Source organism: Sapajus apella, unplaced genomic scaffold, assembly GCF_009761245.1.
Source record: "Sapajus apella isolate SASKATOON/1434 unplaced genomic scaffold, GSC_monkey_1.0 scaffold3, whole genome shotgun sequence".
NCBI classification, from domain to species: domain Eukaryota; kingdom Metazoa; phylum Chordata; class Mammalia; order Primates; family Cebidae; genus Sapajus; species Sapajus apella.
Window position 1 is genome coordinate 50,735,696 of NW_022436943.1, and position 13,142 is coordinate 50,748,837.

The window sequence follows — 13,142 nt, forward strand, 5'->3', positions numbered from 1 at the left end:
CATTTATTAGGGGCCCTGTGTCAGGCTATATATGTATATATATGTAAACACAAATATAGATAGATAGATAGATAGATAGATAGATATTTCCTCCAGTGCCTCTGAGTCAGGTAATATTAGTTTCTTCATTTTACAGATGACAAAAATCAGTCACAGTGTCTTGCCCCCAGGTCTTATGGCTAGCAAATGCGAGAGCTGGATTCTGAACACAGGCAGGATCCAGAACTTAAAAATACTACGCAATATTGCCCAGTAGTTGCAGAACTTAAATAATAGTATGATTGCACAGTGTTATACAATATTTCATAGTATTATGCAGAACTGAAAAAATGCTATCACGATTTCACTATGTTGTGATAGTCATTGCATATTCTCATCTCTTCTGGCTGTAGGCTTCTGAGTGGGTAGAAATGAGTTGCATTGTATCTCCTGCCTTTGGTACAGAGTCCTGCTCGTGATAGAAAATATGCTCAAAAGAACTAGAAAGACAGGGAGGAATGGGATGACACCTGCATTCTGGCAGATGTTTTTAAAATTCTGGAAACCCAAGAAGCAGTTGGCCAGTCACAGGCTGTGTGCATATGTGCTTGACCACACTCTCTATTCCTCTCCAGTCAGAGATTAAACATCTTTTCATGGAGTTGTGTTGTGGAAAGTCTAGAAATATATTCTACTCTCTCTAAAAGCAAGAACTAAAAATACACAAGTTAGCCAAGCGTGGTGGCAGGCACCTATAATCTCAGTTACTTGGGAGGCTGAGGCAGGAGAGTTGCTGGAACCCGGGAGGCGGAAGTTGCAGTGAATGGAGATCACACCATTGCATTTCCAGCCTGGAAGACAACAGCGAGACTCCATCTCAAAATAATAATAATAATCATCATCATCATAATCATCACCACCCACAGGAATTATTCTCTAGTGTAAGAATGGTGACACTTTGATACACCTAGGAGAGGGATCTTAGACTCAGGACAGGTTATATGCAAAAGAGAGTTTACAGCCTTAAAGGTTATAGGATCCAGCCTACTGCTGAGAAAGTAAAGTCTAGAGACACCCCAAGATGACACAGTGGTCAACCAAATGTTCACCCCTGTTTTCTGTGGCTCTAACTCCGGCTGCTGAATCTCAGGAATGGTTGTTTTTCACACTGCCCTTTCAAATTATAGCGCCTTTGCTGCCTCCATCTAAAACTGGCTGTACCAACATCTCATCGACTTTTACATTCTGATGTCCCCATTTCAGAGAGATTTCTTTGAAACAGAGCCAGCCCTTCCAGTAAGCATATATAACGGAATGGTGATTTCAGAGACTGGGGCCTGGTGGAAACAAAACCCAGACATGTAAAATTTGACACCTTAACCGACATAAGTGCCCACATTCCCTCCAAATTCCCACTCCCTGCCTTACCCCACCTTCAACATACCCATAATTTTATTCTGAGGAAAACCACAACCAGCACTTACCACCAGAGTCCAAATTCCCTGGCAGCAGCCTTGCTTTTAAAAGGGAGACGTGAAAAAAATTGTCAAGACCTATGGGGCTTTCTAACACATTAAAAAGGCCCTCAAAAACTGTGTTACACCAAGTATAATATTATCTTTTTCTTTAAGAGATTTCTTAATTGGTTCCATGCAAAAGGTTTGCAGGTAATGGGTTTTAAACAAATAAAAATGTTCCACCACCCTGACTGGCCAAGAAAGTAAATGCCTTTTTTCCTGACTTGGGTGAGCATTGGGATGGAAAAAGGGCCTGTGTGAAAATTTTGGCCTTACTGTAAAAAGGTAAGACCTCAATTTTAGGGCTCAGATATAATCAACCATGTTTCGTTTCAGTAATTTGGTTGCAACAATTACGTGGCAAGCATAGTACGAGGTATTGGTGAGATGGAGATGACAGACTATATAACTGAATGCTCAGAATAATTAAGTTGAATTTATTAATAATTAACAAGTAAATTAATATTGAATAAGTGAAGTTTTTTTGGGCTGTAGTGTTTCTGAGCTCCTCACAGTTTCAAAAATATAGCGTACCCTTCTGGTCCTCAAGGAGTTTCTAATGCAGATCTCTGATCTGGAATGTCTCCCTTCCTTTTTTTCCAGAAGGTAGTCAGTGAGGCTAATCAGAAATTTTCTGATTCTCTTCCTTCCGGACACCTTGCTATGCTTTTGAACTCAGTTGTTGCCATGGGCTTGATTTGGCCAATGAAATGTAAGTGAAAACAATGTTTGTCTCTTCTGGCAAAAGCTGAGAGCCAATGCTTACTTTTCTTTCATTCTCTCTCTTCCTCTTGTCACTTTCCAGATGGTAGAGGCCCTACCAGCCTGGGTCCTGGAGTGAAGAAACGTAAAGTAACACTCCCAAATTACCCATAACAGACATGGAATATGAAAGAAATAAATATTGTTATCTCCAGTTCTGAGAGCTGTTTGTTACGCAGCATACCACAACCTAGATTAACTGATAATCCCTCATCTATTCACCATTTACCTAACTGTAATCATCCTTCAGCTGTCTTCTTCATGGTTACTTCACAAGAGAAGACTTTACTGCTCACCCTTTGAACAGTAAAATCTTCTTTTGTAAAGTAACCATGAAACAAAGAGCTTCATAAGATGCCAACAAGTTCATTTCAATAATTTCCAATGCTTCCTCAATATAATGCTTATCATGTTATTAAGATTATTAGGGTTGTTAGCTTATTTATTTATAGCCCATGGTAGGTTATGAGCTTCTGGACAAAACAGTCTAAGCTTCATATACAATCTTATCTTTAGTATGTAATGTAGTGCCTGATATAAGGTGCTATGGTTTGAATGTATGCGCCCCTCCAAAATTCATTTTGAAACGTAGTCTCCAATACAACACTAGTAAAAGGTGAGGCCTTTTGGGTGTGATTAGACCATGAGGACTCTGCCCTCATAGATGAGATTAGCAACCTTGTAAAAAGACCAGAGGGAACTAGCAAGTCCCTTCTGTCCTTCTACCCCTTCTCTAATGCGAGAACACAGAGTTCATCCTTTTTTGTCCCCTTCCACTGCAGTGAGGGCACAGTAAGAAAGCTCCATCTTGGAAGGAGAGAGTAGCTTTCACCAGGCACAGAATCTAATGGTGCCTTAATCTTGGAATTTCCAGACCATATAACTGTGAATAGTAAATGCATACAGTTTACAAATTATTCAGTCTCTGATACTTTATCATAGCAGCACAAATGAATAAGACAGAAATTGGTACCAAGAAGTGCAGTGTTCCTATAACAAATACCTGAAAAATGTGGAAGTGACTTGAAATTGGGTAATGTGTAGAGACTGGAAGAGTTTGGAGAATCAGGCTGGAAAAATAGCCTGTATTTTCATTAATAGAGAATTAAAGTAATTCTGGTGAGGGCTCAAATGAAAAGAGCTGCTGAGAGAACTTAAATCTTCTTAGAGAGTAAGTGGTTGTAAATAGAATGTTCATAGAGATACATACAGACAGTCAAGGCCATCCTGATGAGGTCTTAGGTGGAAATGTAGAAAAGGCATTGGAAACTGTAGAAAAGGCCATCCTTGTTATAAGTTGGCAAAGAACTTGGCTGAATAGTGCCCATGTTCTAATGTTTTGTGAAAGGCAGAACTTATAAGTGATATACTAGGATATTTGGCAGAAGAAATCTCTAAACAAAGTGTTGAGAGTGCTGCATGACTGCTTATAGGAAAAGATGAAAAGAGAGGAACAACTTAAAGACAGAATTTGTAATGAAAAGGGAAGCAGATCTTAAAGAGTTGGAAAATTCTCAGCCTGACCATGTGAAAAATGGAAAGCCACTGTTCTGGAGAGAATCCTAAGGGTGTGGCCAAGTGACTCTTTGACAAAGAAATTAGTATACATAGGAGGAAGCCAAATGCTATTCCATCAAGACAATGGAAAAATGATCCCAAAGTCATTTCAAAGATCTTGGAGGCCGCCACTCTCATCACAGGCCCAGAGCGCCAGAGCCCTGAAGGCAGAACAATTTCATAGGTGGCACCATCAGGCTTCACTACTCAGGGCTGCCTCAAGCTTCTGCTCCACTCATTCTAGCCCCAACAATCTCTATCTGTCCCAGCTGTAGCTCCTCAAGCGCACCCAGGCGTGGTTCAAACCGCTAGTCCAGAGAGCATGAGGTAAACCATGGCAGCATCCATGTGGTGCTAACTCAGCAAATGATCAGACTGCATGAACTAAGCATGCATGGCTATCTCCACCTCTATTTAAAAGGATGCTTACAAGAGTCTTGGGGCATAGGCAGAGAACTGTCACAGGGGCAGGGCTACCACAGAGAGCCCCTACTAGGGTAACATTTAGTGGAGCCCTGGGGGCAGGGCCACTCCTGAGACCCCCAACCTATAGAGCCACCAGCATGTAATGCCAGCCTGGAAGAATGACAGGTTCGTGACTCTAATCTGTGAAAGCTGCAGCATAAGCCGTGCCTAGCAAAGTCATAGGGGTCAGGCTGTCCAGAGTCTTGCAGGGACCAACCCATCTCCCAGTGTGTCAAGAAGTCAGGAATGGAGTCAAATAAAATCATTTTCAGTCCTCAAGGTTTGAGTGTTATTTGCCTTGTTGGGTTTTGGATGGGCATGGGACCTATTACTCCTCTCTTCTTTCCTAACTTTTCCCTTTTGGAATGGAAATATCTATCCTATACCTGTCCTGCAATTGCATTTGAAGCACATAACAAAATGTATTCATTCTATCCCAATAACTCCAAAGTCTTAATTCATCTAGCATCAACTTTAATCTAGAGTCTCTTTTAAGTATCATCTAAATCAGATATGGGGGAATTCTTTTCCAGCAGAGTCTATGAAATTTGACAAGATACAAATATCTATATGTCCATAAATGTAACCATAACTGTCTGTTGGATTCACTCTCTAACCACTTCTATCAAGTTACTGTGCTAAAACTTCTAACTTAATTCTCCTTAGTGTTCACACACACACTTGCTGCTAGATTTTACTCTCTTGCTGCTAGATTAGGGTACCTAAGGCGAGATACACCTATCTTAGAGTTTACACATCATCTGCATTATTGAACATAAAGTTAAAGCCAAACGGGGGAAAAGGGAAGTTGACTGTTTTATGATCATTGTCTTACCTGGAACAATTAGGAAGCCACTGTTCAGCTTTGCAGCCTATGTAATTGTCATATATCATGAATGGCTGATAAATGGTTGAATCTGTGAGGTTTTCCCATAGAGGAAAGGAAGATGCTGATTCCCACTTTAGCTAACAGCGGTTGTTTCTAACTCACCCACACTGTCGAGGAGGACTTAAGAATGGTTTACAGTGCTCTTTTTCTTATTAATTTATTTATTTATTCGAGACAGAGTCACACTCTGTCACCCAGGCTGGGGTGCAGTGGCCATCTTGCCTCACTGCAACCTCTGCCTCCTGGGTTCAGGCGATTCTCCTGTCTCAACCTCCTTAATAGCTGGGATTACAGGCATGCACCACCACGCCCAGCTAATTGTTGTATTTTTAGAAGAGATGGGGTTTTGCCATGTTGGCCAGGCTGGTCTTGAACTCCTGGTCTCAAATGATACACCCACCTTGGCCTCCCAAAGTGCTGGAATCACAAGCATGAGCCACCACACCTGGCCTTTAATAACCATTTTATTTCCAACGCAGAATGGAACCTCAACATCATCATGGATGAGTTCCAGATTCATAAAACTTTAGGCCTACAGAGGACATCAGACACAATCTAACTGAGCTCCTTCACTGTAGACATGTGGGAAAGGAGGTCCAAGAAAGGAAAGGGACTTGCCTAAGACCACACAACTAGTTAATGGAGAACAAGACACAATACTGATGTCTCCCAACTGCCATGCCAGTGGGCTCTGCAGGTCCACCCTGCCTGAGAGCTTCATGATCACCTTCAAAATGGTCCAATGCTGCCCTTCAAAAGGGATCGGTACCGGGGCAATCTGATGATAAATTCATTAGAGGTGAAATAAATGCTTATGAAAGGGAAAGTGGAGACAAATTCTACCGCTTGATTCAGAGAAATCCCTTTATCGGGTCTGAAGTGTTCATAAACCTCTATAATTTGAAAATCGAACACCACAGTTTTCTATGAACAAGGACAAAAACAGGGTCAGGACTTAGGAAAATTGTAAAGATGGAATGTGACATTGCTGGTTCCCCAATCTTTACCTACAAAACCTCCTCTTGCTCTCTTCTATTCTATCAAATCCTAGTCTCAGATTCTTCATTTACACTAAGGTGTAAATGACTGACAGCAAAATGACCACGTTCAGGGGCATTTGGAGACAAAGTGATGACATTGTGATTATTGGCCTATCACATTGGGGAAATCAGAGCCAGAGAGAAGACATGGAGTCTGAAAAGAAAAGCTATTCCCACAACAAAGAATTACCCAGCCCAAAATGTCCGTAGTGTAGAGGTTGAGATATCCCGCTCCGGGTTACAGAAAGTTGCATAAATTCCTAGCATGAATCATCAGGTGAGCACCTTGAGAGCAATCTGCCATCTCCACAACTTTTTTCCAGAAAGGAAGGGTACAACCAAACTGTACTTACGACCAGCCTCAGCCTCCCATCAGCTGGTACCCTTAGCATCCTGGCCCCTGTGTGTTTGCACAGTGCCTGCTGCACACATTCACTAAATACCTCTCAGCTTCACAATCATTCAGGGAAAGGAGACAGTATTATTACTCATACCCCACATATGAGGAAACAAAGAAGGAGGCAATTTACCAGATTTTCACAGGGAGAAAGAGAAAGGGTCAGGATTTCAATCCAGATTGATTCTAGCTCCAAAAACTAAACTTTCCACACTGTCACACTTCAGACAGAAGTACAGATTGTGAAACACTGACTATTTTAAGAAATATTCAGGGATGGAGCAACAGCGCAGGTGCCATCCAGTGCGGTTTGTGGAGAGGACGTATTCCGAGGCCACATCGCAGGGCGAGGCATTTCTTCCTGGGCTAGGTATGAAAGGTGCAATAATGGCTCCCCCCAAAGATGTCCACTTCTTAACCCCAGAAACCTGTGACTGTTACCTTACACAGCAAAAGAGACTTTGCAGATGTGATTGAATTAAGTGCCCTGAGTTGGGGAGATTATCCTGGATTAATCAGGAGGGCCAAATGGAATCATAAGGGTCCTTATAAGAGGGAGGCAGGAGAATCTGAGTCAGAGGCGACGTGAGGGTGGATGCAGAATTTGTAAGGTATAGGCAAGAAGCCAAAGAATGCAGATGTCCTGTAGAAGCTGGAGAAGCAAAATGGATTCTCTCCCAGAGTCTCATAAGGAGTGCAGCCCTGTGAACACCTTAATCTTAGCCCAGTGAAGCTGATTTCCAGCTTCATAAATTTGTGTTGTTTTCAACCTCCAAGTGTGCAGTGATGTCTTATGGAAGCCATAGGAAACTAATATATGAAGACTGCTACATAAAGCATAGAACACATAGTCCAACTTGAATTTCAGATAAACAGCAAATAATTTTCCAGTGTAAGTATGCTCCATGCAATATTTGTGTGTCCTGTATTTTCATTTGCTAAAGCTGGTAGCCCTAACCAGCTCCCCACTCCCACTCAGCCCCTGTATTCCCAAAGCCCTTTTTCCTGCCTTCTCCATTACAGTGGTATCATTATACCTGCTATTCTGGGGTTAGTCTATGACTCAACAGAGTGCAATTGTTAAGGTCTCAGATAAATAGCTCTGAGGGAAAGTTATTATTCTAGATCATTGCCTATCAATTATTTATAGTTTATAATGCAATGCTATTTGTAATGGGTAATATGTTTTTCTATTGTGTTATAATATCATCCAACTCATCGGAACAAGCATTGGGGAGATGGATTGGCTTGGTGCAAATAGCAGTGCCTAGTAACAAGCTGTGCGCATTTTTAAACCTGGAAATCACTGCTGTTTCAGATAAGAGGAAACTCTTCTTTGAATTCAAAGAGAAAGGTACAATCCACCTTTTCTGACAAATTGGTTTCCTGAGAAGCAGGGCAGGAACTAGGGCAAGGCAAATGTGCACAGGGTATCAAACGTACGGAGGCTGTTTATTTTAGGTGCGACCCTGCACTTGGAGAATGTGAAAATGAGTGCTGCCTTAAATCTAGTACCCTGGCCTGGGGTGGTTGCTCATGCCTGTAATCCTAGCACTTTGGGAAGCTGAGGCGGGCAGATCACAAGGTCAGGAGTTCGAGAGACTAGCCTGACCAACATGGCGAAACCCCATCTCTACTAAAAGTACAAAAATTAGCCAGGCGTGGTCCCGAAGGCACCTGTTATTTCAGCTACTCAAGAGGATGAGGCAGGAGAATCGCTTGAACCTGGGAGGCGGAGGATACAGTGAGCCAAGATTGCACCACTGCACTCCAGCCTGGGCAACAAGAGCGAGACTGTATCTCAAAAAAAAAAAAAAAAAAAAAAAAAAAAAAAAACTCTTACACCCTGGGAGAATCACTTGCCTCACTCTAGTATTGACCCTGCTAAGAAAACTCACATGAAGCCATCAACAGATGCCAAAGCTAATCTGGCCTCTTTACATTGCTTATGGGAAACTGAGGCCCAAAAAGATGTGGACCAGCCAAGATTCAATTTGCTTAATAACTAGTGGACCTAGTGGTTGCTACTGCAGCATCGTCTGCATCTGCCAACACCTATCCACTGGGTTTCAGCCAGGGGCTTGAGGTTTGCACTGCCTTCCAGCCCTGGGACCAGACCCTGTCTCGAATGGATTAAGCAACTCAGTGTAATTTTGTATCCCTGATCTCAGTGATTGAGCACTTAACTCAGGCATAAGCCAGTAAATAGATTGTATGTCCCTGGCCACGGTAGTTACCTCCAGGATATACACATGGGGCAGAGTGAAGCTCATGACTTTTGATTCACGGAGAGAGAAAATAATTCCTCTTTCTTTTGGAGGGTGTGGAATACAAATAGAAAGCATAGAACTGCTGCAATTATTTTATTACCATGAGAAAAGCCAGAATGAGAATCAAAGTAATCATATGTAGAACGGAAAAGGTGAGAGAATCATAAAGGGAAGCCGGATTTTTCATCAACTCTCATCTAGAGGACCTGCCTCTGGACTACCGTGTTACATGCAACAATAAATTTAGATTAATATTTAATCCAGTTTGAATTAGAATATTCTGTTACTTTCAGAAAAGAGGTTCCTAACTGGACAAAGATCTTGGAAAAGCAAAGTTCTGCAGCTCCATTGCCCCACAGAACTTTCTGCAGTGATGGAACTTTTCTATGTCCGTATGGCCCAGCACAGTAGCCACTACCTGCATGTGGCTATTGAACATTTGAAATGTGGCTAACGTGACTGATAAATGGACTTTTAAATTTCGTTAATACTAATTTCTTTCAATATAGACAGCCACACAGACCAGTGGCTACCATATTGGTCCACGCAGCCCTACAAGCTTCTTCTCCTTCATTTCATTTGTTGCCTCCTCCAGAAACCCTCTCCAGATCCTTTCTTTCCTCCAGAGTTGGTTAGGCTCATCTCTTCTGTGACCCTATAGCGACTGAGCATTCCTCTAAAATTGTGATTGCCTCTCTTAGAATAATGATCTTTCACTGTGTGTATCTCCCACCTTTGGTTGAGGTTTTGAGAGGCAAGGTCTATTCCTGTGCCCAAGCACTGAGCAGAAGCATTGCCCGTGATGACTTTTGAATTGGATGAGGTCATCTGTGGCCCAAATGTGTACCTGATGTTAAAAGACTTTGTAGCTTTTAAGAGTGTAAGACAACATAAAATTGTTTGCTATCATTATTAGTTATTGTTACTATTTCTGACTGTTAATCCACTTCTCAATTTGCTATGGAAGTCTTGGTCACTGCCCTTAAATGACTAGAAATTTGCCCAGCCTTGTGACATCTGTGACCATCAATGTCAAGCTCACTGGCTTCTTACCCCTCTGCTGCCTTGACTTTCTAGCTCAAATGTCCTATTTCCCTAATTCTCTGGCTTGGTCCTCTTAGCCTGCCACCTACACATTTGTGGGTGAGAGAGGAGGAGCTGGCAGACAATGCAGAGCTGCAGTTAAGGCCATTGCAATTGCCACGGTGTGCTATGTGACTTTGGTGTACTGAGAAGCTGACATGGTTTTGCTATGTCCCCACCCAACTCTCATCTTGAATTGTAGTTCCCATAACTCCCACATACTGTGGAAGGGACCCAGTGGGAGATAACTGAATCATGGGGACAGTTTCCCCTACACTGTTCTCGTAGTAGTAAGTCTAATGAGATCTGATGTTTTTATAAGGGGCTTCCTCTTTCATTTGACTCTCATTCTCTCTTGCCTGCCACCATTTAAGACATACCTTTCGCCTTCCACCATGACTGTGAGACCTCCCCAGCCCCCATATGGAACTGTGAGTCCATTAAACCTCTTTTTCATTATAAATTACCCAGTCTCGGCTTCGTCTTTATTAGTAGCGTGAGAACAGACTAATACAAAAGCCTTCTCCTCAAGATGTGCATCTTAAGCCCAGGCCTTTAAACCAGGGGAATTAATCAAATTCACTTATCTCTTTAACAAATGTTATTGAATTTCTAAAAAGTGTCAAACATGTGATGAGGCATTGGGGTTCTGTCAGTGAAAAAGACAAAGTTTCTGTCACAGTGAAGCTCACATTCTAATAGGAGAGAGAGACAGAAATATACACTACATAAATAAATGGCTGCAGTAAAGAAGAACAGAGTGTGAGAATAGAGAGAAGCAGGCAGATAACTGTAGGTCAAGGAAAAAGCAATAGTGACAAGGTCCAGAGAGGTGGCAGCAGAGACAGAGGAGTGTTATCAGATTTGAGACCAGGAACTTCTTAAGCGTCCTTTTTCCTTTGTCCTGGCTCTCACTCCTTGATTCATTCCAGCTCTGCCAAGATCAGATCCTTGTCTTTACATGCCCCACCCATTCTCAGAAACTCTCTGTCCCTTAACAACTAATATCCTGTCGGTTCTTTCTAAGGAATACCTTGTACCCAGCTTCTGGGGTTCCCTAGGCTTTTCCACTGGAATACAATTTTCTCCTAGCTGGGCACATGGATCAGACAAAATTTAGGAGATACAAATCACTTCCCCTCTCTGGATCTGTTTCTTCCCATGCAAAGTGAGATGCTGCCCAAGATAATCTCTGGTGGCCCTCACAATTTAATATTTTATCATTAGAGCCTAGGTTTTGAAGAATAAAAATATAATAAGAGAAAGGAGAAAGAAAGAGAAGAGGAGTGGGGGAAACAGAAGGGGGAAGAAGAAAAGGAGGAGGCAGAAAAGCAGGGGAAGGGGGAAAATACGGGGAAGGAAGAAAGGGAGGAAGGGAAGGAACTTATTTATAAGGCCAAGTTAAAAATTAATTGCCACAATAAATACTTCCGTGTGAGGCTTTAGAAATTAGCAAAATGAAAAAATCCTGGCATGTAAACCCACAGGTGAGTGCTTGGCTAAGAGAAACATCTTCTACCTCCCTCACTTCCTGATCCCTTTTCCATTAGCATTTCTGAAGCTCCTAGAAAAGATGCTCCCTAGCAGGGTGGAGTCAGGAGCCAGCTGTCTCTTCCTTTCTTGCCTAATCTGAGCATAATCTGGCACATTGAGCCACGGAACAGATTTATCTCTCCAATCTGTTTCTGCCTGTCCTGTCTTGAGATGCACTAGGCAGGGATCTCAAGTGTGCCCTTGGCCTGCAGCATGGTCTTGTGCATCTAAAGGAGCAGTCAGGCAGGTGGCCTGGAGTAACCTGCTTCAGAACGATGTCCTCATTCCCAGGACCTGGACTGCATGCCAATTACTCAAATCCCATTACTGGCTTTCTGCTTCACTCATTACCAAGAGTTTTTCATATATTCTGATGTTCAGGAAAATATTTCTGTTTTTAAGAGAATCAACTCTGCCTTATAGTCGAAAATTAACCAGACATTGATTTTTATTATTGCTGCAATTCTTTCCTTGTATTGCATTTCATTTAGGCTTTTAAAAAGCCTTTATTTATGCATTTTGAATCAGGGGTATTTTCTGGCTTAAAAATTAGTAGAGAATTGCAGAAGATTCAAATTTTCAAAGATTCTTTAAGGGGGAAGGGGTCTATTCCAATAGGGGCTTATATTCCAGGAAAAAAAAAATAGTGTACTCCCAGAAAGATTTGTTGGGGAAAGTATTACAAATGAGAAAACTCACTCAGATGTGGGAAATGTAACCACCCCAGACTTTCAGGCTGGGCCCTGAGAATTACGACATGGATGTAAAGAAGATTGCCATGAGTCGCCAGCTTGCCTGCTCCTTAAGATGCTTGAGGTCCCCAGTGAAAGCTGAGAAACATGAAATGACTTCTGAATGTGCCTCCAGACGTGACAGTGCAAATTGTTATGACAGAGAAAAAGACCTGCTGCAGCCCTCCCTGACGTGATCCCAAAGGAGCTTTACAATCATGTGGCAGGATAGAGTTAGCCTCATTCTAAGGTTGAGGAAATGGGCTCAGTAGTCCGTTTGATCAACTCAAGTCAGTAAGCTCAAAACTGATGAAAACCAGATTTTCTTATTTTATTCTATCCAGGTCTTCTACAACAGGGCTCTACAACTAATGCCTTTGATGACCCAGTGCTGCTTTCCGACTGGGGACATACAGAGTTCAAGGTCCCCATAGAGTCCCCCCATATACTGTTCATAATAGAAATAATGACATTCTCCATGCAAGGAAAATATTTACTATCTTACAATGCACTTTCATATTTAACTTCCCACTTCACTCTTACAACAACTACATGGATAAATAGTTCTTTCCATGTTTATGAATAAAGAAATTGAAGCTCACATCCTGGGCAGCATTTCTGCCTCCAAGAACACACAAAATCTGGTGGCTGTTCTGGGAGATAACAAACTCTGGTTTAAGTCCTAACTCTGTCACTGTCCAACTTTGTGACCTCAGGCAAGATGAAAATTTGCTCTGCATCTCAGTTTTCATATGCAATAACTAGAGGGAAAGAGTACTTGCCTCATAGGGCAGATTCTTCATTCATTCTACAGATATTTATTCAGCATCTGCTATGCTCTAAGCTCTGAAGATACAGTAAAGAACAAAATTAAAATCTAGCACTTGTGGAATTATGTTCTACTGGGGAGAGACAGAAA